At 40.4% G+C, this 14,913-nt stretch overlaps 1 pseudogene; it reads left to right on the forward strand.

Annotated features, from left to right (window-relative positions):
- Positions 1-12,837: 12,837 nt before the first annotated feature.
- LOC105509537 lies at positions 12,838-14,524 on the forward strand (annotated as a pseudogene).
- The last annotated feature ends 389 nt before the right edge of the window (positions 14,525-14,913 follow it).

The raw sequence follows: 14,913 nt of genomic DNA on the forward strand, positions 1-14,913 counted from the left end.
TTCCTTCCTTCCTTCCTTCCTTCCTTCCTTCCTTCCTTCCTTCCTTCCTTTCCTTCCTTCCTTCTTTCTTTGGCAGAGTCTCACTCTGTCACCTAAGTCGGAATGCAATGGCGTAATCTCAGCTCACTGCAACCTCTACCTTCCAGGGTCAAGTGAGTCTCGTGCCTCAGCCTTGATTACAAGCGTGACCGCGATGCCTGGCTAATTTTTTGCATTTTTAGAAGAGATGGGGTTTCCCATGTTGGCCAGGCTGGTCTTGAACTCCTGACCTCAGGTGATTGGACTGCCTCGGCCTCCCAGAATGTGGGGATAACAGGTGAAGATAGGCTTTTAAATCCTGGGGTCAGCAGTCTTGGAAGAGGCCAAGTCTGGAGAGAAGTTATGGGGTACAACAAAGAAGGTACTCATGTACAAAGTTAGGAAAAGGGCAACAAGAGTTAACATTTATTAAAGCTCAGGTTAAAAGGATAGTGTTTTAGTTCATTTTCTGTGGCTTATAATAGAATAGCTGAAACTGGGCAATTTATAAAGAAAAAGAATTTATCTCTTACAGTTATGGAGGCTGAGAAGTCCAAGGTTGAGGGACACCAACTGGTGAGTGCCTTCTTGCTGGTGAGGACTCTCTGCAGAGTCCCCAGTTGGCAAAGGGCATTATATGGTGAGGGGGCTGAGTGTGTTAGCTCAGGTCTCTCTCCTCTTCTTGTAAGGCCACCAGTCCCACTTCCATGATCATCCATAGTCCATGAACCCAGTAAGCCATTAATCCATTAATGGCAGACCCCTCACAACCCATCACCTCTTAAAGGCCCCTTGCTCAACACTGCCATATTGTTGGTTAAATTTCAACATGAGTTTTGGATGGGACAAATATTCAAACCATTGCAGATTGTCTTGTCTAAATGGATTGAAACTACTCAAAATTAACTTCCTTTCTATCTCCTCACTTTGATAAGTCTCTGTCTCTAAGGAACTATTTTCTCCATTTTTTCCAAGACTGCATCTTCTTAAAGCAAAAACAACAAAAACCTAAAATCCGATTTGTCATAGGTGTAGTAAGTCAATCATCTAGAATTTCAGTTTCTGTGAAACCAAATATGCAGATAGTTTGAATTTTTTTTTTTTTTTTTTTTGAGACTGATTTGTCGCCCGGGCTGGAGTGCAGTGGCCGGATCTCAGCTCTCTGCAAGCTCCGCCTCCCGAGTTTACGCCATTCTCCTGCCTCAGCCTCCCGAATAGCTGGGACTACAGGCGCCCGCCACCTCGCCCGGCTAGTTTTTTGTATTTTTTAGTAGAGACGGGGTTTCACAGTGCTAGCCAGGATGGTCTCGATCTCCTGACCTCGTGATCCACCCGTCTCGGCCTCCCAAAGTGCTGGGATTACAGGCTTGAGCCACCGCGCCCGGCCAGTTTGAATTGTTAATGAAAAATTAACAATGAAAAATTTCCATCCCATCATCTCCGCGGAATTCTCACTACGCTTGTGAATTCGTAACAGTGGCTGCCTCTCAAAGCCCCCAGATCTTTTATTTCTGAGTCGTTCATTCCAGCTGGTAGTCTGAGCAGTCTCTTTTTACTTAGGCCTTTAAAAAATACTCTAAATTCATTTTTGCCTCAATTGGTACTTTCAAGCCATTTTAAGAATAATTTTTTTATTTCTCTTTAAGATATAAGTGTATATAAAGTGTATTTTTTTTTCTGGACAACTCTGTCTGGGAGTACAGAGTTATCCGGAAAAGTCCACTGATCCAAGGTAACTTCACTTCCTTCAGGATATCACAGTTCATTTTAAACAACAACAGCTATTATAAGAATAGTAAAGATAAGTCTTAACATGTAAATCCTTGGAAGGAGGTTCATTCAAAAAAAATGAACTTCCTATTAAAGAACAAACAAACAGTACTTAATCAATTTCTCTTTAAAGGTAAGATTGGAGAGGGGAGGATACCAGTTCCTGAAAGGAGAGGAGTTTGAAAGAGAAACTTAAAGCATCCCAGAGGATGTGGAAGCCACAGAGTCATCTAGATTTACTTCCCAGTTTCCTCATCCATGTTAAAGGTAAACATTAAAATGGAGTGCATTTCTATCCCTGTTTTCCTTTCTCTAAGTTTGAAATCCAAGTTGTCATTGGATAGCTTCACTAAATGGGGTGCTCTTTTGTTTTCATTATTGTTCACAGAAAAAGCTGTATTTATGGCCTGCTAGTGAATTTAAATAAATTGGGTTTAAAATGATTTTCAGGGTTTTCATGTGTTGACTGCTTTGAAAAGAACAAAAGCAACTCAGAACAATGCCTGTGGCAAATTGCTTGGTACTATTAGAAAATTTCACTCGTTTAGAAAGAAATATTTCTTTTAAAAAATGGAGACTGTATAATAGCTTTAATGCTATATACATAGCTAGTTGTTCCTAAAAATAATGAATTGTTGGCAAATTTAATTAGGTCATGTATATAGCAATATGTTTAAAATAAGACCTCTTTCCATTCATCACTGCCTATTTCATAAGATAGAGAGTGCTATCCTTTAATTGCACAAGGATGCAGTAAATTGTAGTCTTAAAATTCCCTACCAAGGTCTAATTTGGGTCAATGCTGAGATGATGGTGCTTCACAACTTAGCCACAACCAAATCTTGATGAATTTGCAGCAGAGACTCCTTACATATGGGTTACTATTTCAAATTATAGTTATTGAAATGAACTGTACCCTTAAATAACTAGGATCTTTTCACAAACTTTAGCTGAAGAATGGCAGCTAACAACTGAATCAACGAAGCTCAGTAAAAATTTTAAGAAATGTTTTGGTTGATCAGTTTTCATGAGAACCAAAGATCTGAACATCTACTCTTCTAATTCTTGTAGGACATCTGTAACAGTAAAGCCACCCATTAGCCATGTTTCTCAATTTCAGCTACAAAGATTTTAAGACTAATGCCTAAATTCTTCCTCCAAAGGTTTTAATTGGTTTAAGGTGCAGGCTGGACGTTGGGATTTTTATAAGCTCCCAATTGATTGAAAGAAGCAGCCAAGGTTGTGGACTTCAAAGGTTTACAGGTTTCTAAGGTTAGCAGCAACCTCACAGCCGCTGATAATTTCCTCTTAAACCTAACAAGTCTGTTTCACTTAGCCAGTGAATGATGATATCCCTCTAGAAAATACCCAAACCTGGACCTTCCTTTGATGATGAAATGAGAGTTTCTTAAGCTGGCATGAGTACTTTTTATATTTCCCTCATGGCTCTAATATACAGCCAGGGTTGCAAACTGCTTCTTTACAGTTATTTAGACCTAGCCAATGTGATGCTCTTTCAATGCAGATAACTGAAGAAAATACACATGATTACTCATTAGAGCATTTTAAAAATGGAATTTTGCTTAATAACAATTCAATTTTTGTTTACATCACATATGTAACAGATATGTGTTCTAGTTAGAATAGCCTTCTTCATCCAACTTACAGTGCCTGGGAGGTAAATCCTAACACTTGACCAAATTGTACCTAAGTGAAAGAAAATTGGCATTATGAATACAGCAAGTCCTCATTTAACATCCTCAATAAGTTCTTGGAAACTACAACTTTGAATGAAATGACGTACAACAAAACCACACTGATCACAGGCTAATTGATAGAAACAACTGTTAAGCTCCTAAGCCCCAAAACACTTCTAATATTAAACATTGAAATAAATGTGAGCTATACATATATTTAAGAAAGATAAATAAAAACAACTAAGATGATTATTTACCCCATTATTCTAGTTCAGGGTCTTAGGTGGCCAGAACTCACTCAGGGTGCAAGGCAGGAGGAACTATCCCTGGACAGGACACCAGCCCATCACAGGGTGCGCTCACACAAAACCACTCACACTGGGACCATTTGGACACAACAATGAACCTAATGGGCGTGTCTTTGGGATGTGGGAGGAAACAGGAGTACCTGGAAGAAACTGATGTAGATGTGGGGAGAATGTGCAAACTCCACTCAGATAGTGGCGCTTGCTGAAAATTGACCTTTTTCTTGTCAACCTTATAATGAAATGACATTGAACGATGACATTATTCAAGGACCTGCTGTACATTTTAGTTTAACAATGTTTCTATCCAGGCCGGGCGTGGTGGCTCAAGCCTGTAATCCCAGCACTTTGGGAGGCCGAGACGGGCGGATCACAAGGTCAGAAGATCGAGACCATCCTGGCTAACACGGTGAAACCCCGTCTCTACTAAAAAAATACAAAAAACTAGCCGGGCGAGGTGGCGGGCGCCTGTAGTCCCAGCTGCTCGGGAGGCTGAGGCAGGAGAATGGCGTAAACCTGGGAGGTGGAGCTTGCAGTGAGCTGAGATCCGGCCACTGCACTCCAGCCCGGGCGACAGAGCAAGACTCCGTCTCAAAAAAAAAAAAAAAAAAAAAAAAAAAAAAAAGAGATTAAAGTAAAGACAGGCATAGGAAATCATAAGGTTATTCATTGGGGAAGTGATAAGTGTCCATGAAATCTTCACAATTTATGTTCAGAGATTACAGTAAAGACAGGCATAAGAAATTATAAAAGTATTAATTTGGGGAACTAATAAATGTCCATGAAATCTTGACAATTTATGGCTTCAGCTGGTCCCTCTGTTCAGGGTCCCTGACTTCCCTCAACACAACAGTGCAAAACTCTGTCTCTTAAAAAAATTCCAGCAAGTTTTGAAAATAGATCTAGACAACACTAGTCTACAATGTATATAGAAAGGCAGAGGAACTAGAATAGCTAAAACAATTTCGAAAAGGAAGACTAATGTGAAAGGAACCAGTCTTACTTGGTTTCAAGGGTTTCAAGACTTATCATACAGCTTCTGTAGTCAAAACTATGTGGTATTGGCAGAGGAATAGACACATAGATCCATGGAACAAAACAGGAAACCTAGAAACTGATACACACATATATATGCAACTGATGTTTTGACACAGGTGTAAAAGAAATTCAATGGAGGGAAGATAACTTTTCAATAAATGGTGCTGAGCAATCCTTAAGGTTAAAAAGTGAGCCTCAACCTAAGATTTATACCTTATGCAAAAATTAACTCAAAATAACTCACAGACTTAAATAGAAAACATTAAAACTATCAAACTTTTAGTAAGAAAAAATCTTCATGAGGTAGGACTCAGCAAAGACGACTTAGACTTGACACCAAAAATATGGTTCATAAAAGGAAAAGCTGATAAATTAGACTGCATCACAATTAAAAAACTTTGCTCTGTGAAAGACCCTTAACAGGATAAAAAACAAATTGGAGAGTGGGAAAAGAATTGCAAACCCCGTATTTGACAAAAAGGACTAGTATTTGGAATAAGAAAGTAAACTCTCAAAACTCAACATTAAGTCTAATAATCCAATTAGAAAATATGCAAAAGACCCAAAGAGACACTTCACCAAAGGTAATATACAGATGGCAACTAAGCACACGAAAAGATGTTCAGCTTCGTTGGCCATTAGAGAAACCCAAAGCAAAACCACAACAAGCTATTACTACACACCTATCTGAATGGCTGAAATAAAAAACAGTGGCAACATTAAATTCTGATGAGAATGAGGAGAAACTAGATCACTGGTACATTACTGTTGAGACTGTAAAATGGTGCAGATACTCTGGAAATAGTTTGACAGTTTCTTTATGTATGATGGTTTCTACATGCAGCTACCATATAACTCAACAATTGCACCCTTGGGCATGTATCTCAGAGAAACAAACTTCATGTTCACACAAAAACCTATAAACAAATGTTTATAGCAGCTCTATTTAAAATCTCTGGACATTGGAGCCGAGCCAGATGTCCTTCAACATGTGAATGGTTAAACAAACAGTGGCACCCCCATACATGGAACACCGCTACTCAGCCCCCTAAAAAGGAACAAACTATTGACACGTGAAACAACCTGAATGAATGTACAGAAAATTATGCTGAGAGAAAACAGCCAATCCCATGAGGTTCTATACTATATGATTCCATTTATATAACTGTTGAAAAGACAAGATTATAGAAATGGAGAACATATTAGCGGTCACCAGGAGTAAATTGGGGAGGGCTATCCAGGGACAACAGGAGGGATTCATGTGGTGTTGAAAATGCTTTATCTTGACTGCACCAAAGACAATATCCTGGTTGTGATGTTGTACCATAGTTTTGCCAGATGTTACCTTTGGTGAAAACTGGGTAAAGGATACATGGGATTCCCCTGTATTATTTCTTACAACTGCATATAAGTCTACAATTATTTCAAAATAAAAAAGCTTAAATTAAAAAACCCTGAACGTCTTACTATATCACCTCTCTTCAGTAACGTTTTCACCACAGCTTGAAAGATAAAATCAAAATGTTTAACAATGCTTGATTAGAGCCTATATGATTAGAACTTGCATGGTCTAGCCCAGTGATTCCCAGACTTGGCAGAGTTACCTATGAAACTTATTAAAAAAATACTGATGCCTAGGTCCTAGTCCAGCTCAATTAAATGAGGATCTGTTGGTGCAACTATACATTCATTAATGTGTTTATCTGATTAAATCTGCCTCACCACCAGACCGTAGGCTCTGTGAGGGCAGGCACCAGGGCTGTTTATGCTTTCCAGCATATTTCCAGCACCCAAATCGGTATCTGTCACCCAGGAGGTGCTCAGTATTTGTGAAGCAAATTAATGAATGAATAGGGTGAAACAGAAATATCCTCCTCCCCTCTCTTTCTGCCTTCCTGAACCCATGAAAGGGATAAGGAGCCTTCCCCAGTTTCATCCCGGTCTCTCCAGGGCTCCATCACAAAACTGCAGTAGGGATCACAGCATTGCTCCGAGAGAGATCTAACCCACAAATACGAAATCTGGAAATGATGACAGTGCCTCCTTCTTCACACTCAATCAACAAATTTAATGAAAGTGAAACAGAAGCTGACAAGGAGGCCGACATGACACATACTGTTACTCATGCAGAAATAACAGAAAGCCTTTTAAATGCAACTAAAAAAATTAAAGACACTGACAAAGAAATGAAAAAAAAAAAGATTTTAGAAGAGGAGAAAAGCTGGGGGCAAAAAAGCTCCTAACTTTTGATCTAATAATCACATTTGCAGAAAGTCTCTCTTGTGCTGCTCATGGAGCCAGAGTGGTCCATATAATGTTAACGTGTGAATAAGATTATGCAAAAAGAAAGAAATTCAGCAAATTTCAAGGTATTCTTGGGCGTATTATGGCCTATTGCCCCACCTCCACCCCAGCATCTATATCAACATTTGCAGTGTGAGTACAACAATTAATATTTTAAACAATTACCTTGAGACATTGCAAGTTCTGGAATGTGATAAGAATCTCAGCCCACAAATCCACAAACATCAGAGTGTGGGAAATATAACTATATATTTCAGTAACTCCACTTAATTTTTATCTCTATACCACTACCACCACCACTGCCACTACTACTCATTCTACCTATCTGATGGTAAGCTTATCCTTTTAAAAGTCTCGGCATCATTTTACTCACTCATATACAGTATTTAAAAAATTTTGGGTGGGGGTGGGGTTTTGCAAATATTCCCTGGAATTGTCAAGGCTTCCACAGGTGAAGTATTGTGGGGTGGAAGGGCAGCAAGGCCTTTCGTGTCTGGCAGCTCTGCCATTTGGATTCATGGTTTGGGCTTGGGAACCTTTATTAGGCTGCTTATAGTTAGTTACATCTGCTCTCTGGCCTTGCTTTCTCCCTGAAGTTGATACTGGAAAGCTGGTATGCACCCTTTTCTTTCCCTTCCCTCTCCTTTTTCCAAACAGAATGGCCTTCTAGTGTGGGGTGAAAGAAGCTCCACTCATTCCCCTTCCTGAGATATTTTGTCTCAGGAAAATATCTTGTCCCAGTTTCTTGGGGCTCAAACTTTGGGAAACAAAGGCAGGAAATCTAACAGGCTTTCTGCTCTCACTGGAGGCTAGGGACGCAGGCCAAAACATCTGCTGGAGTGGGGACAGGTTTGAGGGAGAAGAAAAAGAAGGAAAATGAGATATGTAGGTATGGAAAAATAGATTATTCCAACATGTTGTCTTGGAATGACAGCTGACATTACATGCACACACAGTATGCCAAGTGCTCTGGTAAGTGCTTTATGTGGATTATTATGGAGAAATGCTCACAACCTGAAAATAAGTTGGTATTGTTATTCACATTTTATAGGCAAGGAAACTGAGGCTCCAGGAGGTTTACTCATTTGACTGATGTCACACAGCTAATAAGTAGCAGGGCTCAGATTTGTGCCCAGTTTCTGATTCCAAAGCCCATGCTTTTAACTACTGCAGGAAAAGATAGTGATGTTTAAGATCCTGCAGGATAGGAAAGGGTATGAATCCATTTTAGGACTATTCTTCTAACAATGGGGATTGAAATAAGAAAGAATACAGGGCTTAAGCAGTGGCCTCAGTCAATAGAAACATTCAGTTAACCAGGATTCCATGAGGCTTTTCTGGCCTGGCCACTTTTCCCTCCAGCTGTGGTGGTTTCTCCTCCCAGTCCCCAGCTGTGTTCCTGTCTCTGGTTCCCTGAGTGTTGCTCTCACTGTTTTTCTTGGCACCTTTCCCTGTGGTTCTAGCTCTTGATCTTTCTGTTTCTTACCCCTGGCTCACTCCATGACTTCTGGTTCATGATGAAGGAATTTATGCTTCAATCTTGCAGTTTTCTTTGAGAGCTAACCCAGTGGACTTTAGCTAGGGCTCATGCCAACGGCCCTTATGGGTTCTTTCATTTTTGCCTGCTAGGTTTTCCTATGAGGTTCTCCAGTGCTCTTTCCCAGCTGCTAGATGCCCACCATGACTAGCCCTCCAAGGTCACTTGGTGAGCATTTAAGCCCTTAGGTCTCAGCAGTACCCTGGGAGAGGACCAACATCTCCTGTTGCAGCAGGTAACGTCAGTGTCCATATATCTCAAAGCATCTGTAGTAAGAAGCCATGTAGAGAACTGTTCCATTTAATGCATACAGCCAGGCCAGGAAACCCCTTAACAGTGAGAGCTTTTAGCTCACAAGGAAGCCTTTAACAACCATCCAGAGGTGAGCAAGGGGCTTAAAATGATTGACTTGTCAGACAGGCATGTTTTTTAAAAAACAAAACCTGTTGCATTAACCTTGTTGTAGCCCCAGGAGTTATTGAGCTGTGTGTAACTACTACCACACTCTTTATAAAAACTACCATGTTCAGTGCCATTAAAACAGCTTGGCCAAAACCACAGATGGGTCACCAAGTTACGAGTGAAAACAGGAAAATAATGGGATGGGTGGGAGTGGGGACACACATGTACAAAAGTGAGGCAATTCAAAGAGAAAATAATGCAAATAGTTATTATAGAAACAAATTGAAATTTGTAAATTTGTCCTTCGAAATTTCTCCCTCCTCTGCCTCACTTTAATGGTGCAAAGTCCCTTCAGGTTCTGAAGTGATAATTGATTATTGGTCTTCCTGCCTTTACCTACATGGTCTTTCTTTATAATTCCCCAAATCCTGTGAAGAGTTAATATCCCCAGTGTAGACACGAGAAAATGAGGCCCCAATAGGTTATCAAACATTTGGACAGGGTCTGGTGGACAGTAAGCTACTTTTCTATTATATGACACTGACTATAGTAGGCCCTAAGGAGTGGATTTAGGGATTTGAGGAAGAGCCCATAGATCTGGTTTAATGGCTGGCCTTTTGGTAGTTTTCAAATTAAAACATGTAATGTCTGTCCATTCCGCTTTTATGCAAGGTTGATTAGGGCCAGAGTAGAAAGCACTATAGTTGCAATATAAGGAACTTCTCTTTCCTTTGGCATTTGATAAAAAATTCTGTAGAGCCGTTATTCGGGCTGGGGAGTTTTTAAAAATGTTTATGCCTGGGCTGCACCCCATAGCAATTATGTCAGACTCCCTTTGTATGGACCCCATGCAGCAGTACTTTTAAAGCTCCCCAGGTGTTTTCCCTTGTTGCCAGGGTCAAGAACCAGGGCTCTAAAACAGTGGTTCTCAAACTCGAATATGCAGCAGAATCACCTGGAAGACCTGTGCAAACTCTGGTTGCTAGGACCCACTCCTAGAGTTTCTGATTCAGTAGGTCCAGGGTGGGTCCCAAGGATGTGCATTTCTAGTAAGTTCCCAGGTCACATGATAGTCCTCATCTGAGGACCATACCTGGATAATTGGGGAGGTAAGTTGAGCGAAAGTAAACCCAGTCTATGCTTCTGCTCCCTTTCTTCCTGTTTATGAGGTTATAAGAAGTTTGTGTCTGATTCTCCTCCATGTCTTTCCACAGTGCTAACTCACCCAACAAGAATACTAGAAGAACATCATTTGCTGTGTAAATGATAAATAGTCTGTGAGCATCAGAAGTGTTTTAAAATAAATCAGGCAATGAATTCTATCAGGCTTTGAATGAGTTCTAAGGAGTTTACCAACATTTTCAGTAGGAAAATAAACATCTTTCAAAGAAAATGTATCCTCAAATGTAGTTGTGCTACTCATTCTAACAGCATTTTTAAAGCTTTTGCAATAACTCCTCTTTATTATTTTTAATGAAGTCAAGTTATAAAGTTTGTGGATGGGAAAAAACCTTGAGCCTATCAGGGTAGGGTTGTCAGATTTAGGAAAACAAACATACACATGCACGCACACAGGAAATCCAGTTAAATTTCAGTTTCAGATAAATAATGAATAATTTTTTAGTATAAGTATGTCCCGTGCAATATTTGACAACCCTGAATGGGGATAAACATTGGGATGGGAATAACATAAATGCCTGCTGTGGAGAACCGGGACATACCATATCCATTTCTGTTTTATGGATACACAGAATTACTTACTCAATCTTGTACCTTGAACATTGAGAACTCAACAAATATTGGCTGAATTGATAGAATATGAATACCTAAGATATAAATGCAACATATGAAAGTGCTGAGTGATTTCAAAGAAGAATGCTTGATCAGCTTAAGATTGCAGTGTCTTTTGATTTAGTTATCCCACTTTGATCATTGTCTAAAACAGTGATTCTCAACTGAGGATGATTCTTCCGTACCAGGGGACATTTGGCAATGTCTCGAGATATCTTTGGCTGTCACAAGTGGGTGGGGGAGGTGCTACTGGCATCTATTTGTTTGAGGCCAGGAATGCTGCTAAACGCCTGATGACTTACAGGACGGCCTCTGGCAACAAAGAATTATCTGGCCCAAATGTCCACAGAGCTGAGGTTGAGAAATCCTGGTCTAGATCATAGTGCAGAGGATTTAGCAAATCTTTCGTTGAATTTTTTTGGTTGTGTGTCCTGGAGTGCGTTGGTCTCTCATTCTTCCAGGTGTCAACGGAGGAAAGATGATTTCTCCTATTATACTGTGAAGGAATGGGTGGAAGAATTTTGATATGCTTCTTCAAAATCTTACGAAACAAGGAAGGTGCTGCTGAGGTTCCAGAAAAGGTGCCAGTCTTCAGTTGCTGCTGTTCTTCCTGTAGTCTGGCCTAGATTTGAAGCTTTTGAGGAGTTCATGCAGGAACTACAAAATTTAGGTGAGTGCACTATATCAATCTCCCCTTCTTTAGTGTGGGAGATATAATTTTTGTCTCAACCTTCCAATTAGTTCTGGCCATCCAGGACTTTCTTGCAAATGGTAATTGGAAGGAGGTGCTGACCCAACACGTATTCGTTATTTTGTGTACTACCACTGTTGATATAATACATGTACTTTGTACTAAATACAGCAACAATGAACATTCATAATACATTGAACAATATCTTGCGTTTTCATTTATGTATACCTCTAATGAACTATAAAACATTTTATAGACATATATTCTTATTAAAGAACTAATTAATTCTCATGATACCCATGGGAAGCAAAGTGGGGGTGGGTTATATTATTCCCATTTTACTAGGAAATAATTAAATCTTGCCTGGAGTTACACATTGACTATTTGAAAAGCCAGGAGTAAATTACAAGTCTTGACAATGGTACCATGTCTGCCAGCCACGGCAGTGTTCTGCTGATGGCACTGATTCATTGGTCCCTGGTTAATGCCCAGGCATAAATGTCTAATTTGAAAATCCTTTTTAAATGTAATGAGGCAGATTGTGAAGGGTGGTTGCTAATTAGAGAATAAGGATAACATAGCAAGGACATTTCCATTCCTGGTGGTTTACCCTTTTTAAACAAAAACATACCAGTGAAAAGTAGAAAAGAAAATCATACATTACGGTTCAATAACTGTTTACTACGGGCTACTTGGTGCCAAGTCCTATGTTAGGTCTCTAAAAGATGAAAACTAAATATATATCCTTGATAGAAATTTAATATGTTATCAAAGAATCAAGACTTATGTGCAAGAAACATGCAGAGAACTGTAAAAGACATAATATAATCAAGTGCCAAAATGTGTGTATAGGAGGTTTCTGTGTCCTGGAAGGCAGACTTTTTAAAATTTTTTTGAGGCAGAGTCTCATTCTGTCGCCCAGGCTGGAGTGCAGTGGCGTGATCTCAGCTCATTGCAACCTCTGCCTCCTGGGTTCAAGGGATTCTCCTGCCTCAGCCTTCTGAGTAGCTGGGATTACAGGCGCCCACCACCATGCCCGGCTGATGTTTGTATTTTTAGTAGAGTAGGGGGTTTCACCATGTTGGTGGGGCTGGTGTCGAACTCCTGACCTCAGGTCAGCATCCACCCACCTCTGCCTCCCAAAGTGTTGGGATTACAGGCGCGAGCCACTGTGCCTGGCCCAGATATCTTTTATTTTAAAAGGGTGAAAGTGGTGAGAGTTGCATGGCGGGACCTCCGCGGCAGTGAGGGCGAGCCGCGCTGGCCCTTGAGTCCAGTATGGCGATGCTGACCCTGGCGTTCGACTTCCTCAGCCAGGAGCCAGACTTCCTGACCATCACAGTCTGCATGCCCTACGCCCGGATCTCTGAGTTCAACGTCTACTTCGAGGGGTCTGACTTCTAGTTCTACTATGCCAAGCTGTACTTTCTCAAATTAACCCCTCCTGGAAGAATTGCAGAAAATGGAAGTGAGCAAGGGTCCTATGATGCAGATAAAGGAATTTTTACCATTCACCTGCCCAAAGAAACCCCTAGCCAGCATTTTGAGGAGCTGAACATATATTGCTCTTCTGGCACCAGGAAAATCCGGGACAGCAAAACCACCTGTGGAAGAAATAGGTGCTTTGAGATTCCTGAGGAAGTAGTTGATGATGAAGAGTTTGATTTTGGAAATTGAGCAGACACCTATGAAGAGGTATCAGAAAGTGCTTTGAATCCGCAGTGCCACTATGGGTTCAGAAACTTACGATCAGGGGTGTTTCAGTGGTTACAGGATGAATTGAATGACATTATTAAGGATCCAGATTTCACGCCTGCAGCTGAACGAAAACAGAAGCACCTGGCAGCTGAGCTGGCCAAGTTTGATCCTGATCATTATCTAGCTGACTTGTTTGAAGATGAGGCAGTTGAACAGATTTTGAAATATAATCCTTGGTGGACTAACAGATATTAAAAAGACAGCCTTTTTGGAAAAGAGTCAGAAGCAAGAAAATCATGCTGCATTAGTGTCTTTTTCTGAAGAAGAGAAATATCAGCTACAAAAATTTGTCAATAAATCTTATCTGTTAGACAAGAGAGCATATCTTTCTGACATATTGCTAAGAAACCCATGTCACTGAAAGAGAGAAGGATGTTGAATCTGCATGGAATATCAGGAAACTGAGTCCAACACTATGCTGGTTGGAGACTTGGACTAATGTTCATGATATCATGGTGTCTTTTGGAAGAAGGATGTTGTGTTACCCACTCTATCGCCATTTCAAACTGGCGATGAAGGCCTGCGGGGAGACTATAAAGATATTGCAACTAGGTAAAAGTGTAGTTTTAAAGTGTCTCCTGGATATTCACAAAATTTTTCAGGAAAACGACCCAGCATATATACTGAATGATCTCTACTCTCAGACTACTGTGTGTGGATTCAGAAAGTCAAATCCAAAACGTTGACAGCTCTTGCAGAAGCCTTAAAGAAGTCTCCCTTACAAAGGCCCAGTTGGGGTTAGAACTGGAAGAACTAGAAGCAGCAGCACTTCTTGTCCAGGAGGAAGAATCTGCATTAAAAGCAGCCCATTCAGTTTCTGAGCAGCAGAAACTTTGCTCCAGCTCTGAGGCAAGTGATTCGGAGGACTCAGACAGCACTGTGTCATCTGGAAACGAAGACTCAGACTCAGATTCAGAACAAGATGAACTCAAAGATAGTCCATCTGAGACAGTCAGTTCTTTGCAAGGTCCCTTTCTTGAAGAAAGCGGTGCCCTTCTTATTGTTGATGGTGGAATATGCACAAACACAGCCATCCAGGAGTCTGATACCAGTCAAGGAAAGTTACTTGCTTCTTGGAGTGTCTGGGCCTCTGATAGAGGAGCTTGGGGAACAACTGAAGACCACAGTTCAGGTTTCTAAACCCAAGGGCACCACTGTTGTAAACCACAGCAATATGCAGGAGAGAGACGGCTGTCAGACACCAAATATTTGACTCTCAAGTGGTTTTATTCATTGTTGAGAAATATGTTAGATTTGGTTTCATTTACCAGATGAGATTCCTCATTTTCACTTTGTAATTTTTCTTAGTATATACAGTCAGCTTGCTGCTGTATTTGTGGGTTCCACATCAACCAACTACAGATCAAAAATATTCAAGAAAAAATTGCATCTGTACCAAACATGTATACTTTTTTTTCTTATTATTCTCTACAGAATACAGTATAACAACTATTCCCACAGCAATTACATTGTATTGGGTCATATAAGTAATCTAGTGATGACTTAAACTATACAGGAGGATATGGGTAGGTTATATGCAAATACTGTACCTTTTTTTAAACCAGGGACTTGACCATCTGAGGATTTTGGTATCCACCTCCC

This window comes from Colobus angolensis, unplaced genomic scaffold (genome assembly GCF_000951035.1).
Source record: "Colobus angolensis palliatus isolate OR3802 unplaced genomic scaffold, Cang.pa_1.0 Scaffold177, whole genome shotgun sequence".
NCBI classification, from domain to species: Eukaryota; Metazoa; Chordata; class Mammalia; order Primates; family Cercopithecidae; genus Colobus; species Colobus angolensis.